The 6,000-nt window shown below is 38.2% G+C and overlaps 1 protein-coding gene across 6 annotated transcripts in view; it reads right to left on the reverse strand.

Moving 5' to 3' along the window:
- Positions 1–2,866, reverse strand: part of mpdz (multiple PDZ domain crumbs cell polarity complex component) — a 45,190-nt gene extending 42,324 nt beyond the window's left edge. For all 6 annotated transcript variants that reach the window (XM_083532449.1, XM_083532448.1, XM_083532447.1 and 3 more), the window contains exon 1: positions 2,733–2,866. The gene's annotated coding sequence lies outside the window, so the exon portion shown is untranslated. The remainder of the gene's footprint in view (positions 1–2,732) is intronic.
- Between the last annotated feature and the right edge of the window lie 3,134 nt (positions 2,867–6,000).

The following is a 6,000-nucleotide window of genomic DNA, read 5'->3' on the forward strand; positions in this document are numbered from 1 at the left end:
TACTGCCTGGCCAAGTCCTTCACTCGCGTACCTTGTTCGTGTTTCTCGATAATTTCACGCTTTAATTTAACGGACATCATCCTCCTCTTCTCAGCATTGTTACTAGAACTTACTTTCTTGAGAGACATAGTTTCAAGAAAGTTAGAGGAAGGAATTCGCACGAACACGCGGAGAGAACGAGTGAACCGTACCGTAACTACTACAGTGTACCGTATACTATACTTATTGGAGTAACTTATTATATTAGAAATTATAAAACTAGTGGCAACATGGTTTATTACTTTACAGTGTATATACTTATTCTATACGCATTGTACACTATATGGACAAATAATTGACATCCCATTCCACAATTAGTCTATATTTTGATCTTTTGGGAAGATGGAAGATGTTCCACTAGATTTTGGAGTGTGCTTGTGTAGATTTGTCCTCATTCAGAAACAAGGGTGGGTGTTAGTAAACTCAGGTAGTGATGTAGGTGTGTTGAAGAGGCCTAGAGTTCAATAGGGTTGAGGTCGAATGTTTATAGAAGACCACTTACGAGTTGGCAAGTGGGTTATACCTATAACTTTTTTAAGCGAAGCAAAAACAAACAGTATCATATAAATAATATAGTATAGTCTGTTATAATACTATAATATTTTAGTAGGGGGAGTGGTGGCTCCAGCGGTTAAGGCACTGGGTTACCGATCGGAAGGTCGGGGGTTCAGGCCCCGGTATCGCCAAGCTGTCACTCTTGGGCCCTTGAGCAAGGCCCTTAACCCTCTATGCTCCAGGGGACCCTTACGAGAAAAATAAATCAAGGACCGTGACGTCGGAGCGACGTGGGGCTGCCTTCCCGTGGGCTCACCACCTGCAGGAGGGACCATAAGGGACCGGTGCTGAGAGGATTGGGCAGCAGTCGAAGGCGGGGGCCTTGACAGCCCGATCCCTGGAGAAGTGTTTGGGGAATCTGCTTAGACTGCTGCCCTCGCGACCCGAATTACGGATAAGCGGGAGAAGATGAAATTAAATATTGTAGTATTAAACAGAAATTTGTAATCATAATAATAAAGATAATAATTATAATATTATTATAACTAAATTACAACACTACATATATAATGTAATATGAAGTATATATTCTGTATGTAATGTATTGTAAGTATAATAGTTTACTAATATTGTGCTATAAACTATTGTAGTAAGTTATAATAATAATATAATATTAGTCAAGTTATACCACTATATATGTGTGTGTGTGTGTGTGTGTGTGTGTGTGTGTGTGTGTGTGTGTGTGTGTGTGTGTGTGTGTGTTTATATATATATATATACATTACAGACCAAAAGTTTGGACACACCTGCTCATTCAAAGAGTTTTCTTTATTTTCATGACTATGAAAATTGTAGATTCACACTGAAGGCATCAAAACTATTAATTAAGACATGTGGAATTATATATGAAATTATATACATAACAAAAAAGTGAACTGAAAATATGTCATATTGTAGGTTCTTCAAAGTAGGCATCAAGAGAATGCCAAGAGTGTGCAAAGCAGTAATCTAAGCAAAAGGTGGCTACTTTGAAGAACCTACAATATGACATATTTTCATTTGTTTCACACTTTTGTTATGTATATAATTCCATATATAATTCCACATGTGTTAATTCATAGTTTTGATGCCTTCAGTGTGAATCTACATTATGTAATATGAAGTATATATTCTGTATTTAATGTATTGTAAGTTTAATAGGTTACAAATATTGTGCTATGAACAACTGTAGTAAGTTATAATAATAATATGATATAATTAGTCGACTAAGTTATAACACTATATATGTGTGTGTGTGTGTGTGTGTGTGTGTATAGATAGATAGATATAGTGGTATATAGAATATATACTTCATATTACATTATATATATATATATATATATATATATATATATATATATATATATATATATATAATGTAATATGAAGTATATATTCTGTATTTAATGTATTGCAAGTATAATAGTTTACTAATATTGTGCTATAAACTATTGTAGTAAGTTTGATCATATATTTAGAGCAGACTACGTTATAAAGCTATAAATCTAATGTAATATAACGCATGTATACTGTTTATAATGTACTGTAAGTATAATAGTTTACTAATATTGTACTATAAACTATGATTCATTCTACAGTGAGTTATATACCAGTGTATTATAGTGACCTGCAATAGCGACCTGTTCTTGTATTAGATTGGTTTATTGAGTAAATATAAATATTTAGTGTAAATATATTATTATTATTAGGTAATGACTGAAACACCAGGATCACTGTGCTGCTTCTCTCTGAAGCTGAAGGCTGTAAAGGCCGTTGCTCGGCAGCTCAATCCGCTTTTCAGCTGCTCGGACCGGTGAAGCAACAGGTCCATGATCTGCGACACTTTCAACCACAACAATGTGTGTGTGTGTGTGTGTGTGTGTGTGTGTGTGTGTGTGTGTGTGTGTGTGTGTGTGTGTGTGCAGTAGACGAAGCAGGAAAGTGTAAATGAAAGTGATGCAGGAGTGAAAAAGACGGAGTGTTTGTGTTATCTAGTGTGATCTGTACAGAGACGGGCCCCCGGTGGAGTTAGCGTTAGCCGCGGCTACATTGTTATACACCGAAACAGGGCTGTGCAACAAAAGTGTCCGAACAAACTCGCCGCACGTCGGAGGAAACACCTTCCTGAACTTTACACCAGAAACAGAAGCGCCACTTACCCGAGAGTTGAATCCGTTCTAACACTTTATAGCAGCAGCAGCAGCACGGGACGGGACGGACACAGAGACGCGGCTCTCCGGTTAACGGGATCCGTTTAAAGATGGGCGATGGAGAGACGGTCAGTCAACGGCGCCACAAGCCCCGCCCCAATCACGCTGAAGCGCGCGCTGGATACCATAGCAACAAAACCCGCGTGCCCACCAAAAATCACAATAAGGAAAACGGGAAAAAAATATACAATAACACCAACCACAACTATAATAACAACAGCTTTAACATTAACAACAGTCACACCAATATCTATCCTTTACACCCTAAACACAATCCTAACCACTAACCCTTACCATAACATTACCACCCTGAACCTAACCCTACCCCAACTACAACATATTTAACATTAACAACAGCCACACCAATATCTATCCTTTACACCCGAAAACAAAACCCTTAACACTAACACTAACCCTTACCATAACATTAACACCCTAACCTTAACCCAACAAGAACATCTTTAACATTAACAACAGTCACACCAATATCTATCCTTTACACCCTAAACACAATCCTTAACACTTACACTAACCCTTACCATAACATTAACACCCTAACCTTAACCCAACTAGAACATCTTTAACATTAACAACAGCCACACCAATATCTATCCTTTACACCCTAAAAACAATCCTAAACCCTAACCCTTACCATAACATTAACACTCTTAACCTAACCCGACCACAACTACAACATATTTAACTTTAACAACAATCACACCAATATATATCCCTAACCCTCTAACCACAACCCTAACCCTTACCATAACATTAACACCCTAAACCTAACCCCATACCAACTACAACATCTTTAACATTAACAACAGCCACACCAATATCTATCCTTTACACCCTAAAAATAATCCTAAAACCTAACCCTTACCATAACATTAACACCCTAAACCTAACCCCATACCAACTACAACATCTTTAACATTAACAACAGCCACACCAATATCTATCCTTTACACCCTAAAAATAATCCTAAAACCTAACCCTTACCATAACATTAACACCCTAAACCTAACCCCATACCAACTACAACATCTTTAACATTAACAACAGCCACACCAATATCTATCCTTTACACCCTAAAAATAATCCTAAAACCTAACCCTTACCATAATATTAACACTCTTAACCTAACCCTACCCCAACTACAACATATTTAACTTTAACAACAATCACACCAATATCTATCCCTAACCCCCTAACCACAACCCTAACCCCTAACTCTTACCATAACATTAACACTCTTAACCTAACCCTACTCCAACTACAACATATTTAACTTTAACAACAGTCACACCAATATCTATCCCTAACTCCCTACCTCTATTCCTAACCCCTTTAACTCTAACCTTAACCCTAACCCTACCCTTAACCCTAAACCTAATCCCTGACCTTAACCCTATCCCCCTTATCCTAACTTTAACCCCAAACTCTAACTATAACCCTCTAGCCCATACTTTAATTCTAACCTTAACCCTAACCCCTAACCCTCAACCCCGAACCCCTAATCGTAACTCTAACTCTAACCCTGACCCTAACCCCTACCCTAAACCCTAACTTTAACCCTAACCCCTAACCCCTAATCGTAACTCTAACTCCAACCCTGACCCTAACCCCAACCCTAAACCCTAACTCTAACCCTAACCCCTAATCGTAACTCTAACTCCAACCCTGACCCTAACCCTAACCCTGACCCTAACCCCAACCCTAAACCGAACCCTTAACCCTAACCCATAACCCCTAACCCCTAATCAGAACTCTAACACCAACCCTGACCCTAACCCTAACCCTGACCCTAACCTGAACCCTAAACCCTAACTCTAACCCTAACCCCTAATCGTAACTCTAACTACAACCCTGACCCTAACCCCAACCCTGACCCTAACCCCAACCCTAAACCTAACTCTAACCCTAACTCATAACCCCTAATTGTAACTCTAACTCCAACCCTGACCCTAACCCGAACCCTAAACCCTAACTCTAACCCTAACCCCTAACCATCAACCCTAAACCCTAACTCTAACCCTAACCCCTAATCGTAACTCTAATTCCAACCCTGACCCCAACCCTTACCCTAACCCTGACTCTAACCCTAACCCTAACCCTAACCCATAACCCCTAACCCCTAACCTCTAATCGTAACTCTAACACTAACCCTAAACCCTAACTCTAACCCTAACCCCTAACCCCTAATCGTAACTCTAACACCAACCCTGACCCTAACCCTGACCCTAACCCGAACCCTAAACCCTAACTCTAACCCTAACCCCTAACCATCAACCCTAAACCCTAACTCCAACTCTAACCCTAACCCCTAACCATCAACACCAAACCCTAACTCTAACCCTAACCCCTAACCCTCAACCCTAACCCCTAATCGTAACTCTAACTCTAACTCCAACCCTAACCCTAACCCTAAACCCTAACCCTAACCCTAACCCCTAACCCAAAAACAGCAACAATTAATACTATAATAAAAAAAAAAAAATCATATCAACGTCCAGGGTTGGGCAAAGGTATATCAAAATATATAAAAGAAATGAAATAACAAATATTTTAACTTTAAGTGTATTAAAATAATCTACAAAATACAGCAGCCACATCTTGTATCAAAATAAATAACTGTATTTTTTGTATTTAAAAAATACTCAAAAAATACTTTTACAAGGGAGCATGAAATTTCTTCACAGTAAATCTGACATATCAAATATTCACATACATATACCTGTGAACTTCCAGGTGGAGGTTAGTTTTAAAGTATCCAACAGTTTTCATTTTTAACAGTTTGTGAATGATTCATAATTGTATCCTCATTTAGTTACTTGGTGTTTGGTAACGAAGGGCTACTTTGTCTCAGTAACACTGACTAAATAACAAACAAGTCATTCATAAGAAGACAACTGATGGCACCTGTATTTAATAGAAATGAGTTTAGAACTAATTAATCGTTTGATTGTTAATCATAAATATAACAATACTGTATATTATGTGTCGAACAGTCATTCATGCAATGGTATGCAAAATTATGTTTCTACTAAACAGCTACTTCAATATTCAGCAATCAAATATTTATTTATCAATCATTGGACAGTGGACTATTTGAAAGCTGGCAGGCTGCACGATTCTTCCTTCACCACCTTCTTCCATATGGATCAATTCTTTGTTCTGATCTAAACAAGTCTGGGCAAATTACTGAGTAGGCACA

The sequence above is a fragment of the Silurus aristotelis genome (genome assembly GCF_946808225.1).
Source record: "Silurus aristotelis genome assembly, chromosome: 27".
Classification (NCBI taxonomy): Eukaryota; Metazoa; Chordata; class Actinopteri; order Siluriformes; family Siluridae; genus Silurus; species Silurus aristotelis.